Raw genomic sequence first — 17711 nt, forward strand, 5'->3', positions numbered from 1 at the left:
TGAGCCATTTTTATCTGGATGGATAGAATTGCTAGTATTGGGATTAAGGTACTGGAACAGGATTTAGGAGACCTAGTTTCAATTCCTAGCTCTGCCACAGTCTTTCTGTTTGTCCTTGGGCAAATCATGTTAATCTGTCTGTGCCTCGGTTCCCCAGCATCAAAAGGGAGCCGATAATACTTCTGTACCTCACAGGGGTTTTGTGAGAATACATTCAGCAATGTAAAGGGTGCAATGGGGCCATCTGATTACCTAGGAAGATACCTGCTCCCCACTAAATACCATGTAACCCTTTTCTGAAAAAAACCCACAAACATTTGTCTTTCGGAGCCAAAAATTGATCAAGCCTTCCTGTTATCTAAAAACAAAAGAAAGAGAAAGAGAGGAAGAGAGAAAGAATTCTCCTGCTGACTTGTTGCTAAGCAACCATAGTCTTTGCTGTAGCTGTCTTTTATAGGCTCCACGCGCAGACTCATGCTTTCAGTTGCTGCTGATTGTCACTTCATCTATAATATGTATCAGGATATTTAGCCTCTTGTAAGTACCCACTGTTTAAAAGTGATAACATCCTCTGACTAACATTATCCAGATGCTAAATGCTTCCTTCGTCACCCATGGCATGATTGACAATTCCAGTCTCTAAGACTCTTCTTACATAGTGCTTTTGTGTTAAAAGACTCACAGAAGGAGCTTTTAAATATAGTATCCAGCTGTTAAATCATAATTACAGTTGAGGCCTTTTCTGTTTGCATTCACTTATAGCTTTCTCCAGAAATTAACTATTGGGCTAGTATTTCTCATAATATTGCTTTTGAAAGTTAATGCCTGGATATTTTATAGTTATCTGATGTGAAGGTGGAAAGCTTTTTATAGCTGTGAAGAAGGTAGTGACAATCTTCCCAACAGGAATAATTCAACACCTTCCTGCCATGAAGGGCAAGGGTCTTACTGGCAGGCTGCAGATCAAAGCTCCCCAGCACAATTAGAACCTCAGTGAATTAAATTGACTGAAACTCAGCCTGAGAAGGCACTGCATTTTTCCCTACCAGGATAGATCCACTGCCACAGACTAAGTAGTAAATTCTTCACAGTGAGCAGTAGTCAATTCTTCTTCCAGGCAAAAGCAGTGCAGATTCATTAGGCTTTGTACCACCTGGAACATTTCCACTGACTGGTACTTCACAGGCAATGCCCCCTCCAAAGCAACTATTCTCAGCACCGGGGCAAACTGCAGCTTCCCCCTGTGTGAATGTGCAGGTGAGGGGGGATGTCAGCAGGAATTATCCTCCGCTTTGTATCCTTCTGACAGGAGCTGGCCACATTTGCATTCCCAAGTCCTACTCACTGCAGTCTCCATGCCAAAGGAGACAGGGAGAGGTGAGGCGGCGATAGCCCCATTACATCCTTTCTACTCCAGCCAGAGGAGTTGGCCAGCCACACAGAGGCTGCAAGATCTTTAAGGGATACACCTGCAGACATGCTCCCGCTGCCAGCGAGAAGGTCCAAGAAGAGGCACAAGGCCTCCCAAGTGCTGTTACTCAGGCAGTGCTGTTCCCATCCGCCCCTATTCGGGACTCTGGTCATAAGCCATAATAGAGCCCATTCTAACCAACCTTTTACATTTGTTTACAATATTGCCACTCCCATTTGAGGCTCCATTTTTACAGTTTAAAGTCAAGAGTAAACACAACAATATTTCAGTCTCATCAGTCCTTCATCAGTGACTCCTTAATGAGCAGTAAGACTTTGGCTGTGTCATGCTGTTCAGACATGCTGCATGCGATTAATATTGCAGAACAGCCTTCTGAATCTTGAACTATGTATTTATTCTTTTCAGCATCATATACTTTTACACCCAGTTAATTATTTTCCATTGTTCTGCCTTTGGCAATAGTCCTCTTAATTAACTGGGCTAAGATCTGCTCTTATTTACACTCAGGAATCTAAAATGAAGTCAATAGAGTCGCACGGTGTAAACAAAACAAGAATTTTATCCGCTTTATGTAAAAATAAAATGTTCCACTGCCTTAATGATTAACGAATAAATTAAAACGAGATACAATATTAAACAATGAATTAAATATCTCATTAAATGACTGGGAGATATTCATTTTAAGTGGCTTTTAGATGCACATTTAAAATATGACTTGCTGGTATTAGTTTAATATCTGGTACAATACTACCTGGTAATGAATGTAATTCTGGAGGAACTAAGACCTTGGGTGAAATCCTGGTTCTATGAAATTCAATGGGAGTTTTGCCATTGACTTCAATGGGTTCAGGATGTCACCTCTTGCTTTTTTTGGTTACAGAAAGAAGAGGTCTCAATTACCTGCTTAGACCAGTTGCATCCTTTCCCCATGTTCTCACTCCCTTTTCTAAAAGCTAATTTTCTCTCTCTTACTCACCCCTTCCCCAGCACAAATCAAGGTACCGTTGAGGATTAGGCCCAAATTCAGCAAGCCGATTAAGCACATACATTGCCAATGGAACTGCTCACATGCTCAATGTTGTGCTCAAGTGCCTTGTTGAATCAGGGCCCTAAAGATGAGAGAAATAGTTCTGTTTGCATGCTGGTGGGATGGGGTACCGACACCTGTACTGGCCAGGCTGAATCTGTGGCTACACAAAGGATTTCAGTCTCATCCGAAACCTCTCCCCAGGCCTAACTTCACTTGTGAAATGTTTCCAAAAACAGAAGTGGGGATCTTGAGAGGGGAGGCAGCAATGCCGGAATGCATTGCAGCTGGTATATCGCTATCTGTCCAGGTATCTATATTACACCCATCACAATGGAGTCTGAGTGCCCAACTATTCAAGATGACTAAGTCCCTGCTTTGGATTGTCACCAAGTGCTTCTTTCTCTCTCAAAAGTATACTTGACAATAGGCTCTGAGGAAAGGGCCATTTAGTTCAGTATTCTGCAATATCATATAGAAATGAATTTCCTTTACTTTCTTTTTGGCAAGCTGATGTGTGGTTGCCTGGAGAATTTCTTTCTCTGCATTTTGCAGACTGCTTAGCATATTTGTTTTCTTCTATGTCCTTGTTTTTCCTACTGCCACATTCTTGCTTTGCGATCATATTCTGAAAAGTCCAGGCATGCAGCATTCTGAAACTTGTTTTTCTTTTTCCTCTTCCAGAAGCTTCTCTGTCACACACAGCTGACGCAATCAAACAAACTACATCAGCAGCACAAAGGAGTGAGGAGAGACAGACATGAGCCTAATTCCATAGCTTTGGAAAGGTTTGTTTACTAGCTATTTGAACCTCTCTGGCCAACAGCTTACTGCAGCTCTGCTTCCAAACTGATCTCATCCCCAGAGATTAATTTTTACACAATCATCGTAGAGTCTGTGATAATCACTCCATAAAAAAATGAGGAGATTTGTTTTTTGAATGCAAAGGATTAGGCTTAAATACAAGTAATCTGTGGGAAGCCCTGCTGCATACATGCTACTAATCTCTCCTTTACTGTTTCCTTCTTTAGCCCTTTCCTCAATATTTGCTATAACAGAAGTGTCTGTCCCTGGCAATGGGACAGTCTGAAACACGGAGATACATTTTCCAAGTGCTCAGTTGGTGTGTTTGGATAAACGTGGCCGATTGAAAGATTTGCACTTGGAGGTCTTGGGAAGGTTGTCTGCTGTAGTGGCCTAGGTGAGTGGCAGCTTCTTCGATTAGTGCCCTAGGAGTCGGTATGTTAGGGCTCAATTTGGCTTTTAGGCACAGGCCCATATCGAGGGCAGTGCTGCTCCACATGCCCTGGGGGGACTCCCAGTGTGCAGGGGAAATGTACATGCTACACCTTCCTAAGGGAGTGGGTAGAGTACACCCATCTCTGCACCTAGCCAGCTCTGTGTGGGTACTGTAGTCTTGAGAATGCTTGGTGGAGATTTTCTAGGTGTTGGTCTCTGTCTGTGGGGTTAGAGCAGATACGGTTGTACCTCAGTGCTTGGCTGTAGACAAGGAGGAAGGAGACTCTGGAAAAATTCCACCACGATTTCAACAGCTTCCACCCCTCCATCAACCTCAGCCTGGACCAATCTACACGGGAGGTCCACTTCCTAGACACCACGGTGCAAATAAGTGATGGTCACATTAACACCACCCTATACCGAAAACCTACCGACCTCTATGCCTACCTTCATGCCTCCAGCTTCCATCCCGGACACACCACAAGATCCATTGTCTACAGCCAAGCACTGAGGTACAACCATATCTGCTCTAACCCTGCAGACAGAGACCAACACCTAGAAAATCTCCACCAAGCATTCTCAAGACTACAGTACCCACACAAGGAAATAAGGAAACAGATCAGCAGAGCCAGACGTGTACCCAGAAGCCTCCTACTGCAAGACAAACCCAAGAAAGAAACCAACAGGACTCCACTGGCCATCACATACAGTCCCCAGCTAAAACCCCTCCAACGCATCATCAGGGATCTACAACCCATCCTGGACAATGATCCCACACTTTCACAGGCCTTGGGTGGCAGGCCAGTCCTCGCCCACAGACAACCTGACAACCTGAAGCATATTCTCACCAGCAACTGCACACTGCACCATAGTAACTCTAGCTCAGGAACCAATCCATGCAACAAACCTCGATGCCAACTCTGCCCACATATCTACACCAGCAACACCATCACAGGACCTAACCAGATCAGCCACACCATCACCGGTTCATTCACCTGCACATCCACCAATGTAATATATGCCATCATATGCCAGCAATGCCCCTCTGCTATGTACATCGGCCAAAATGGACAGTCTCTAAGGAAAAAGATAAATGGACATAAATCAGACATTAGGAATGGCAATATACAAAAACCTGTAGGAGAACACTTCAACCTTCCTGGCCACACAATAGCAGATCTTAAGGTGGCCATCCTGCAGCAAAAAAACTTTAGGACCAGACTTCAAAGAGAAACTGCTGAGCTCCAGTTCATCTGCAAATTTGACACCATCAGCTCAGGATTAAATAAAGACTGTGAATGGTTTGCCAATTACAGAACCAGTTTCTCCTCTGTTGGTTTTCACACCTCAACTGCTAGAACAGGGCCTCATCCTCCCTGATTGATCTAACCTCGTTATCTCTAGCTTGCTTCTTGCTTGCTTATATATACCTGTCCCTGGAAATTTCCACTACTTGCATCCGAAGAAGTGGGTATTCACCCACGAAAGCTCATGCTCCCAAATGTCTGTTAGTCTATAAGATGCCACAGGATTCTGCCACAGGATGCTGCTTCTTCTTTATTAATCACTGGCACTCCCACTGTTCCACACTCCTCCCTCCTTCTTTTAATGGTGTCACTTTGGTTTTATGGTATTTGACTTCATTTTTATCACATGACACAAGATGCTGTTTACCTTAAGGTTTTATACTGCTGCCAATCACCATAGTATCTGAGAACCTTCCACATCAAATCCATAACAATAGCAAAGTACCTAGTGGACTTCATAGAGCCTCTGGCTCATCTCCCTTTTCAGAGTCAAAACTCTGCTTGGAGTCAGGTTTGTGTTTTGGATTTTTAGACATTATTAATTTACTGGGGGTTTGCCTGGGGTGTTTTGGCTTGGAGGGAATGGTAATGGTGTCTTCCAGTGTTGAGCACTGAAAGTTTCTCATACAATGCCCCACGTGCTTTGGTGGGATCTTTATTTAAAAATCAATCAATCAATCAATAAAATAATTGGCTTAAATCCTGAAATCTTTACTTTGATTTTTTTTTTTACTCATCTTTACCCAGACTGAATAAAAATGTAGGACACAACTAGTTCTCCAGACCAATGAGCAGATGTCCCTGTGCCTCTAGTGGACCACATGAGGTCCTCTGAGATCTCAGCAGATCTCTGGAGTTGGATCCCTGGGTCCCCTGTGAGGACAAACTAACCCCCTGGCAGAAGAATTCAGAGGAAACTCTATCAGAGGAACCTCCTGGAACTAACCCACCCAGAAGTTGTCCTATGAGTTTTTCCATTGTAGGCAGCAATCCCCTTCCCCAAAGTGAGGGCTTCAGGATTTGTGTGATGAGAAGCAGTGGAAGTAAACTACAACATATCCAACCCTTTGACACAGTTAGTTAACTTAGATAACAATGGGGGGAAATAATGTGACCTGATATTTATATGCATTATTATTATTTTATTACAGTAATGGCTGCAAGTCCCATCCAAGATTGGGACCCCATTATGCTGGTCACTTTAAAAACAGAATAACACATGTTACTGTTTCAATGTGGTTCTTCTGTGAAGCTTGTTGAATACTCTTCAGAGAGTTCGGCTGCTAGACTGTCCAAAATACATGACCAAGATCTCCCATCTTGGTGGATTTAGCTCAGCATTCATTTTAACATGGGTTATACAGCAGCACTTGAGGAAACACCTGTTTTTTTGTTGCTCGGGTTTCCCTTTGCTACTTAGTAGGGCGCAGTGAATGGTGACACATGTCATTCAGTTCATACAAGGTAAGCAGGAAGGTTGGGCTCACTCAGAAATGAGTAGGAAGAGAATGTTTTTAAAAATGGTGACAATAAATTGCAAATAAAGAGAGACGGCAAGGCTCAGTCCAGTGTCTGGCAGAGAAGTGACCATGTCACAGAAAACAACACAGGTAAGTCTCAGCAGATGGGCTCAGGATTGAAAGGTCATAAAGGCTGAGCAACTCTCTCACCCTTGAAAGCAGGCTGCCTAGAAAGGGACAGAGGTGAATTGCTGAGGCAGGATGAGCTGCCTAAAATGCACTTAAACAACATCTGGTGGCACCTTACAGACTAACAGATTTATTTGGGCGTAAGCTTTTGTGGGTAAAATACCTCACTTCTTCAGATGCCCAAATAAATCTGTTAGTCTTTAAGGTGCCGCTGGACTCCTCATTATTTTTGTGGATACACACTAACACGGCTACCTCCTGATACTTGGTACAATGCACCTGTCCATCAAGTGGGAAATGGATCTTCTTTTGATGCCTCTTTAATAGCTGCAATAGAGACAGCCCCAATGTTCCCTTTAACTAATGTCAGGCCTATATCAAAAACCATAGATCCAAACATTCATGCACTGGTGATGTTCCCATCCAGATTTAGATGTGGATGCAAACTGCTAGGCTGGATTCTATCTCTAGAATGGGTTAAACCAAAATGCTATCTGCAAACACTCCCAACTCTTGAAAGTGCTGGGCTTTACTACCTGCCCAGGTCCAAGGAGAGGGTTGTGCTGCTTGTCCCAAGGCCCACAGTTCAGTTTCCCTGTCTGAGATTAAATGACTAGAAAACCAGTACCACTGGGGTTCATTAATCTACTGGACCCAGAGGTTGTGGATAAAAAGAGGAGGAGGAAAGGAATGGTAAGAGGGGGGAAAAAGAATGGGAATGCTGGTCCCAGTCTCAGGGGACAGTGGGTCACACTGCCTGAGCTGTAGAAGGAGAAGAGTTTTGATTTGGAAGAGATTGTGGTTTGTGAGTGTTTGTCTTTCTATCTGTCTGTCTGTCTCCACTCTCACTGCTGGCTCTATTCTGCCACAGACACACTAGGATGTTAAAATATGTCCAGTGTGGACCCAGAGTAAATTACACAGTAAACTATCCTTAGTGCATTTGTTTGCAGGTCCTGAATATAGGCAGCATACAAGGTAACAGCAGAACAGGATACACACACCTCGAATACGAGGCTGGAGCTATAAAATCTCTGCTGTCCTGCAGGAAAAGAAAGATCTTTTACAAGGTGCTCAGTGTTATTCAGTGGAATTCACCCTGAAAAAGAGATGGAATATTAAGGAACCAGGTCCATATGCAGAGCAAGGTAAAAGCCATAATATGGGCTAGAAGTACAACTGTCCTGGATATTCATCTACCATCTATGGCTGTGATTTTCATTTACTTGGAACAAAAGAGTCAAAGAAGCCTTCCTCTGCGATAGCCCCATCCCAGGAGGACTTTGTCTGACAGCACCGCAGCTCCAGGGTTTTTGCTGCCCCAGGCAAACTAGGAAATGTCTGTCCTTCACACTATTTAGTCACACACACAATAAACACCCACTAAACATTTTGCTTCCATAGGCAGTTGTCTACAGAGTAAAGCCATCCTTGCTGCCTGGTACCTAGCTGATCAATCCCACAGTAGTTCAAAATAAACATGAGAAGTTGGGTGTTAAGATGCTAAGGTGGAGAGTACTAGCTTGGTGTTAATTTGTCTAAAAGTGCCACTAGCATTTTGGTAATGTCCCCTTGAGCATTTTTCTCTCTCCCTGTTACAGTGATTTTACTTCTCTGTATAATTCTCAACTACCAAATCTTCAGATCCCTTGTAAAGCCCTATTTAATTAACCTTTGTCTTGCATTCATATCAAATGTGAATGGAACAGATAATTGCATGCACAGTGCTCTTTTTGTTACTGGCATATCAGAATTGTTCATTTCTTTTTACCTCCTGTCCTGCTAAGAGGATAGGTTGCATTCACTCTGTCTGTGGAATGGCAAACATTAACAATTTGTGGGACTGCCCTTAACTGGGATGCTTGTGTGGAGCTTAATGATTATTCGGCTATTATGAACTGTTAGAAGAGTACAAATAAGAAAAGCCATGGAAATTATTATACATAATAAAGTCACAGAAAGGTAAGTGTCCTTCACTTTGAAATGTACCTTTCCTAATAAATGTATCCGTAGGGATGTTCTGAGCCTGGTGCTAGGGATATAGGAGACAGCAAGGATGCACTTAAGAATAAATTCTGTATTCTGTTCTGTAGTCCCAAGCAACACCTGAAGTAGAGCACGTCCATTGTGGTGGAGGAGGCACATTGCCAGGAGCCCATGCAGAAGGTGACCAGCTCAGTGGAGCCTCTTTCCACATTGCCATAGAGATGGTGTTGTGAGTGGACCAGGCTGGGCCAGGGAAAGTGAGAAAGTGGATCTGGTGAGTCTGGGACAATGTGGATCATTCGATTGTTCTCCCCTGTGGAGAGTGGAGTGAAGATTTCTGCTGCCCTGAGGCTCCAGAGTGCTCTCACTTCTGCTTCATGATTTCTGCCCAGGCCTTACAGAGTTTCTCAGTATCAAGACCCTTTGATTGGGCTTCACAAGGCTGTCAGAGGTGTCAGCGTGTACATATAGGCTGGACAGAATTTGATTTTTATTTTTTTGTAAGCTTGACAAATAACATTGATGTTTATTTTTAAGCTTTTTACTTTTATCTCTGTACATTTTCACAGTTGCAGGAAAATAGGGAGGGTCAGACAATAGGGAGGCCAGCAGACAATAGAGTGGAAGAGACGATAATTCTTTAATTACAGTAGATGTTGAAGTTCAAAAAAAATTAAAGCTTTATAAAATATTTTAATATGGCCCAATTTTCCAGTGAAGACAAAAGCCCTATGGAGAACTTAACTTTTTCTCTACACAATATGGGGTAGAATTTTCCAAAGCACCTCAGAGAGTGAGGCACTGTAAATACATACACCTGCTTTGCAATGCCTCCTACTGTTCTTGGGCAGCTCAGCAGCATCTGCTCTCTGTTTCTCTTCCCTTTAAAACATGAATTGTCAACATCACATGTCAAAATATGCAAAGTAAATATCCTTACATCAAACTCTAAGTTCTCAAGCAGCATTCTTTTTACTTTGCCCATCTGCAAATTGCCATTATTATTGATGGAAATATTTTTATCAGTGTGTGTGAATGATGAAATTCACATTTATCAGTAAAAATCTAACCCTTCCAAGCCTATTGATAGGCCTTCTTTTAAAAGCATTTCAGTGTCTAGACAACAAAATGAGTGGCACTTTTCTGGTCCAAGTTATCTATCTTCTCTCATAGCAGCTGGCTCATTTGGAGCACCCAGGTTCCTTGAAATACGAGCCAAATTCCACATGGCAGAATAGTCATGTAGGGCCATAATCCGGGTCTCATTGAAATCTTTCAGTGATTTCAATGGAGACAGGGTTTGGCCTTTCAGATCATATTTCATTATTCTTATTTTTTCATGTATATCAGGCCAGATCCACAGGTTCTAACTCAGTTTTTACTCACATTGACTTCCACAAGACTGAAGGACGTCAAGATTTGGTCCATTATTAATAGAAGACACTTATTAGAGAAGCAGGTGCTTCTTTATTTACCTCTTCCCCAAGGGAATGTGCTTTCACTGAACATGGAGAAGTTGCAAACTAGTGGTCAAAGCAAAATAAGGCAGGAGAATGAATGCTTCTGATAATAAATTCATAGAGCTTCACACCCCAATAGACACACAAGTGTTGGCTTCTAAAGAGATTTTAAAACTATTTTCAGTGCAGTCAATCAGATCAAGACCCCTCCTTACAGTTTGGGTGCCCTAAACATAAGCTTCAAAGGAGGAGAAAAAACAGGGAATCTAGCACTGAAAAGGTTCATTTTAGTAGAGCAGATCTTCAAAGCACAACTTTCCGGTCGGGTTAAAAAGACTAGGTCCCATTTTTATGAATAGGTCAAAAAGTGGGGACCTTTCTTAAGTGCACACTCAACCCAGTGAGTGTTTCTTCTGTGTGACTTCAAAGTAAATCAATGCTACTGCTTTCTTTTATGTAGCACACCTTCCTTTTCTTCTCTGTTGATACATTCTTGCCTCTCCTCCTATTGGATGGTTTGAAACCTTGCCCCTGTCTCCGGTTACATGTGAAGCCCTTTTATTCAACTAGCTTTTCTAGCATCAGTAAAAGGGGATGTAAACATTCTCTTATAAATATCTTTTGGGTGCTGTTTTCTTATTGTCAGCTAGGCTAATGTCAAGAATGTGCATGATAAGATTGTGTAGGGCTGTGGCTTGCACATTTATTAGAAATAGTACATAATCAGCTGCTGCATGATTCTTATGTAGGTCCACAGCTTTGATTATTATATTTTTATTATTTGTATTATGTAGCCCCTAGAAGTCCTAGTTATGTACCAGGATCCCATTGTGCTAGGCACAGTTTTATTTGTCGAGGATACTGTAACTCCTATAGTCTCTGGCCTTCACTGAAGATCTGTTTTTTGTATCCAGTTTTATAGCTGGGTTCATGGAGATCCAAAGAGATCAAGTGATTTTTCCCAAGGACACAAAATGAGAGCTCCTTCAACAGGTGAGCCCTTTTCTGTGACCTCTGGATCAAATGTCTTGTCTGTATGTTGTGAGTCTTCACTCCTATACGATACACTCGTAAGTTCTTGCTGGCAGCACTCTAGCATTCCAGGACACTTTAAATAGGGACTAACTCTGGCCCTGGATGGAGATGGCCTTTGTCCATGTACTTCCCCCCCATCTCACAGCCATTTAGTGCATTTAAAATGTCCTTGCCCTTTGAGATAACCTCTCACCTCGGGGAGCGTCTGAAGTCCCAGGAAAATACGTGTACTATTCTATCTGACTGCTGATTCAGGAGTCAAGAGCTAATGATAATAATGTAGCTCCTCTGGGATCTGCTACCAGTCATTTCCCCAGCACCCATCATTCCAGCTCAGTTACTTCACACTGGATACGCTGCTAATACAACTTAACAATTGTAATAAGTGCAGATCCCTTTCTCACTAAAGGCAATAACAAAACTCCTACTGACTTCAGCAGTGCAGGACTGAGCTCTTCGTAATACCTGTAGCTTAAACTCCATTTTTCATTAAAATAAATTGCACTGGCAGCTCAGTGACTGCATAGGTAATGTCAGATCTGGAAGGCTGCAGGTGGCCAAAATATTGCCAGTCTGTGCTTGCTCTGCTGTCTAGTTAATGAACAGTGAAGTAAGCCATGTCTGGATTTTGTTTTTCTGGAGTGATTTTGAATTTTTCTTTATTTAAAATTGTTTTTGAGGGATATACTACCCAATCTTTTTAGGGCCCTCACCTTACAGACTGTTGAAATACAATTTGGAACTCATATTTCAGTGTAAAATAATATAGATTGTATTGGTTTGAAAGGTCTTCTAGACAGAAAGCAAATGCCTGTAAAATTATTTCTGCATTTGACACTGATCATGTAAATGAATCTACAAAGCCATCCAGCCCACCAGCTGATCCTGCTTTCAGCCTAAAGAGAATCATTGTGATTTATATAGAAGCATCTGTTTACATGATGCTATACAACAGGGGCAAATCCAGTCCTCAATATATGGCTTGAGAAGTCAGAGCATGCAATGGGGAGATGCATGAAAGACTGGGACAAGCAATGCTCCTTCCAGGCTTCTCTGTGGCTACTGTTGCATCCTCAGGACTGGAGTCTCAGGCAGGTGCCTCCTGTCTGCCAAAGGAAGACCATCTGGTGAATCCATCATGGATCCATCAGCTCTAGATCTGGGTCCTTCACTGGCCTGCCCTCAACCCCAAGTGTGTATAAGGAGTCTCACAGAGCACAGAGGGAATACAGATCCCATTCACAGGCCACTGAAAGCCCAGTCCTCTTCCCGTATATCCACGGTATTCCATGCCTATAGTGGGAAAGGACAGGATTTGGTGTGCCAGACATAAAGAGACCCCGGCTCTGACGATCTCACATGCTAAGGGTGCTGAAGGTACAAAGAACAAAGAAAATAGAATGCAGGTGCACTGTAAAAAAGATAAACAAAAAGAAATAGTACTTTTTCAATTCACCTCATACAAGTACTGTAGTGCACTCTCTTTATCGTGAAAGTGCAATTTATAAACGTAGATTATTTTTGTTACATAATGCACACAAACAAAGCAATGTAAAACAAGTCCACTAAGTCCTTTTTCTTGTTCAGCCAATTGCTAAGACAGACAAGTTTGTTTACATTTACTGGAGAAAATGCTACCCACTTCTTATTTACAATATCACCTGAAAGTGAGAACAGGTGTTTGCATGGCACTTTTGTAGCCAGCATTGCAAGGAATTTACATGCCAGATATGCTAAACATTTATATGCCTCTTCATGCTTCGCCTACCACTCCAGCGGACATGCTTCCATACTGATGATGCTTCTTAAAAAAATAATGCATTAATTTAATTTGGGACTGAACTCTTGCAGAGAATTGTATGTCTTCTGCTTTGTGGTTTTACTCACATTCTGCCATATATTTTGTGTTATGACAGTCTCGCATATGTTGTTCGATTTAAGAACACTTTCACTGCAAATTTGACAAAATGCAAAGAAGGTACCAATGTGAGATTTTTAAAGATAGCTACAGCATTCAACTCAAGTTTAAGAATCTGAAGTGTCTTCAAAAATCTGAGAGGTAAGAGGTGTGGAGCATGCTTTCATAAGTCTTAAAAGAGAAGCACTCTGATGCAGAAACTACAGAACCCAAACCACCAAAAAAGAAAATCAGCCTTCTATTGGTGGCTTCTGACTCAGACAATTAAAATGAACGTGTGTCAGTCTCTACTGCTTTGGATCGTTATCGAGCAGAACCTGTCATCAGCTTGGCAGAATACAGGTAAAACCACAGAGCAGGAGACATTCAATTCTCCCCCAAGGAGTTCAGTCACACATTTTAAAATACTGTTTCTCTTGTTTATCTTTTTTACAGTGCAAATATTTATAATAAAAAATAATAATATAAAATGAGCACCCTGTAATTCAATTACAATATTCTGTGTTGTAATTGAAATCAATATATTTGAAAATGTGGAAAAACATCAAAAATATTTATAATAAATTTAAATTGGTAATCTATTATTGTTTAACAGTGTGATTAAAACTGTGATTAATAGTGATATTTTTTATCTCATGATTAATCATGATTAATTTTTTTAATTGTTTGACAGCCCTAATAAATATTGCAGGTTGTACCACTTCCAAATTTATTATTTCAAGGCCAGATTAAGGAAATCCAGGGCCTTAGGCATACCACAACACAGAGATATGTATCATGCTCTCTGCAGACTCTGATCACTGCATCAGGTACACTCAAGTGACATTTTCAAGCTTTTCTTCACAACAATGGGGACTCAAGACTTAAATGAAAACTGTGATTCTAATGTAGTCATCTGACTCCAGGATTTGGGAGCCCTAGGCAAAGACCTAAAGTGCTTATGCCTTAAACCCATCCTGCATTCTGTCATTATTCTAACGTTCTTGCTTTATTCAGACTGAATTCAATAAGGAGCAGCATTCCCTCTTTTCATAACTACATTTCCCAAAGAAATTATGTATTCTGAGGGTCTGATCCAAAATGGCCAGGAGCTTTGACTAACAAGAGTTAGGAATGCACTCAGAACCATTCCCTTAAATGATGGCTGTAGAATTATGGATGGAATAGATTTGATAGGGAAGATAGGCACCTCCTGGAGAGTTTCAAATGTAGTCAAGACAATAGTTCCCACTAAATTCCTATAGAGTATTACTACCATATTTCTACTGAGCATAGGCAAATTAGAGTAGACATTTATCAATGCATATCATTAACAGCAAAAAAATTTTAGCCATCATGGACACCAAGGTTTTCATGGCTACTACAAAGGATGAAGGGCTTCTCTGTAACGTTAAATCATGAATATCTTTTTTCTGAAATGCACTTTGCGAATAATAAAATTTCCAAGTTTATCACCCCAGTCCCTTGTTCGAAGCTGCGTGGAATAAAAAGACAAATAACTAAGGAGAAATTTTCACAGATTCTAGCAAAGGAAGCTTCTTGTACCTGGGCCTCCCTACTTCTTCCATTTAGAAGCCCTAAGGCAAACCAAGATTCTCTGTCAATTACAGAAAAATCAATGAAGATACTGTTCAGGACTCCCTTTCACCATTCAGTGCAGATGATATCCTTCACTTTCTAGCACTGATTCATTTACTTTCAACCTCTCTGGGGGCTACTGACATATTGCTATCTTTGAAGAATCTGAAGGAAAAACTGCCTTTGTTTCCTACTGCAACTTGTTCGAATGCACAGCGCGGTATCCTGAAACAAGTCTGTGGCTTTGTAAAGACTGGGGTGTATCATACAAGTGAAATAAAAATTAAAGCTGTGTTTGGTATAATTCGATATCCAACCTTTTAAATATTTGTAGCCAAGAACCTTTAAACTGCCATTTCCTTAGATCTCACATGCCAAAAAGGATTGAACCTGGATAGGATTTCAATGGGAGACTTCTAGTGATAATCAAAGTGGTTCCAAGAACTCGCACTGGTGCGTCAGAAACTGACTCTTTTCCCTGAATGTCAATTGGGCCCTCACTCCGACAATACACAAAGTTCAAGGGTAAGGGTAGTGATGCTGAAGTTGCTGCTTTTAGGATGAAACAAAACCAATCTTCTTCTGGAGATGATCAAAGATCCCATAGCTCTTTTTGCAAAACTAGTTCTGTTAGCCCCATTATCCTGATCAAATCCCAGTTAAAATGGTTGAATTCTGCCTATGTAAAATTCTCCCCATAGGTGCAATTGGATACAGTCCCATTTCTCAGGTCCCATGGTTCATGTAGTAAAGCCTTACGCTATATAGAAATATTGTGTAGATAGTTGTAGGCTGCATTATCTTCATTTCCTTAGTCCTTGAAAAGAACGGTCTTCAGTGTTTCAACAGTCCTGCAATCTCCAGATATTTTGGCATCAGTGTGATGTCAGTCTGGATGTACTAACTATACAGTTTGGCATTCAGATAACATCACAAGTCACTTACAATAAATCCTACTCTGTATCTTGGTTTATCAATTGTTACAAAATCTTCTTTGCCTATGTACCACAGACTACTCAGAATGCACTGACATTGATTTCACTGCTGCTGCTAACACCTTGAATTAACACGTGCTTCCCTCCTGAACTATTGTTTGTACATAAATTGGAAATGTACAACATATTTGCTTTATTTAATTATTTGCAGTGGCATCACGTTGTTCACATACATAGACGATGATGATTAAAACAACTGATGAAAAAATTATGCTTTCCATGAGCCAACATGAGGCAGTGTATGCAGAAGGAGATATAGATACAGCAGCATATATGTGCATAATTCAATAAAAGCCTCTCTGGTTGAACCACAAATACTATGTAAAGACTTTTCATGTTTTCTACTTGACTTGTGATAATCTGGTGCCGCGAGCACTACTGGTACCAACATGGAGAACGGTGCCTAGACCTAGATCGGTGACGGGACCGAGAACATCTGCGCCGAGGTAGGGTGGCCTGATCAAGGCAGGCTTGCCCATCGACTATGAAGCTGTCGTTGCAATCAGCCCCTCGCCGTGGACACTGTCTCCGGCGTGGAGGAACAGTGAGCTCGACCATAGCTGGCACCACGGATGCAGCTTCATAGCGAGCTCCACCCACGGTCGCCGTGGAGTGTTCCAGCACCAGACTGCCTTTGCCTGGCCGGAGTTAATGGTGCGGCATTGTCAGTGCCGCGGTAGACCGGTGCCGGGCGATCCGATGGAGCATAGCGCTGCGGCTCGGACGCAGCTTCAGGCGAGCTCGACCACGGTCCGGGCTCTTGCCTGGCCAGAGTTAACGGTGCAGACATTGACGGTGCCCTCTGAACATAGCGCTCGGCTGCAGAGCAGGTGGCTCGGACGCAGCTTCCTAGCGAGCTCGACCACGGTCCGTACCGGGGAGCTTACCAGCACCGGACTCGACGGCTCTTGCCTGGCCGGAGCTAACGGTGTGGATACTGTCGGTGCCGGTGCCGGGCGATCCAACTGAACATCACGCCGACCGCGGAGCAGGCAGCTCGGGCGAGCTCGACCACGCGGCGTTTCGTGCGCACCGGACTCGGCGGCTCTTGCCTGGGCGGATATTGTCGGTGGCTGCGGAGCAGGCGGCTCGACGCAGCGACAGAGCGAGCTCGACCACGGTCCGTACCGGGGAGCTTACCAGCACCGGACTCGACGGCTCTTGCCTGGCCGGAGTGAAAGGTGCGGATATCGTCGGTGCCGCAGCCGACCTCAGTGCCGGGCGATCCGACGGAGCATAGCGCGAGCTTTCCAGCACCGACTTCGACGCTCTTGCCTGGCGGGTGAAAGGTGCGGATATTGTCGGTGGTGCCGGGTGATCCGGCGGAGCATAGCGCTCGCGAGCTCGACCACGGAGCTGTCCAGCACCGGACTCGGCGGCTCTTGCCTGGCGGAGTGAAAGGTGCGGATATTGGCGAGCTTGACCACGGTGCATACCGGGAGCTTTCCAGCACGGACTCAACGGCTCTTGCCTGGCCGGAGTAACTCTTCATCCTCCAGGAGAGGTCCATGCCGCCAGCGACGGTGGTGCCAGGAGGCCTTGGCGGCACCGCAGTCCGGTGCGAGGAGCGCGCGCGTGAAAAACGAACTAGCGGTCGGCGCCGAGCGGAGGAGCAAGAGCTGCCTCCTCAGGAGCTGTTCAAACGAAAGCCCCTTTGTTCACGGATTCACTTATCTGTGAGGTAAGATCCTCGAGGCACTTAGGAGAAGATCTCTTGTCGGCAGCGGCTTGTGGCTGGCCGAGCAGTAGAAAACCCTGTGGAGGTGAGGGGGGATAAACCCCAACCCTGTAAAATAAATACACTATTCTACAAACAAACAGGTTTAACTACCACTATAAACAGAACGAGAAAACTGCGAGTAGCTAGGAAGTGGAGGACAGCTAAGCTGTGCTCCACTGTTCCAACGCGGAAAGAAGGAACTGAGGAGCGGACGGGCCGGCTGGGGTATATATCCTGCGCTATAGGTTGCTAGGGTAAAAATCTTACATGGAATGCATAGGAGCAATCACTCGAAGAAGAACTCCAAGAATTAAATATTTAAAATGCATTGTAATATCATGTTAAAACTCTTTTCAGGGGTCATT

Source organism: Mauremys reevesii, linkage group 6 (genome assembly GCF_016161935.1).
Source record: "Mauremys reevesii isolate NIE-2019 linkage group 6, ASM1616193v1, whole genome shotgun sequence".
NCBI classification, from domain to species: domain Eukaryota; kingdom Metazoa; phylum Chordata; order Testudines; family Geoemydidae; genus Mauremys; species Mauremys reevesii.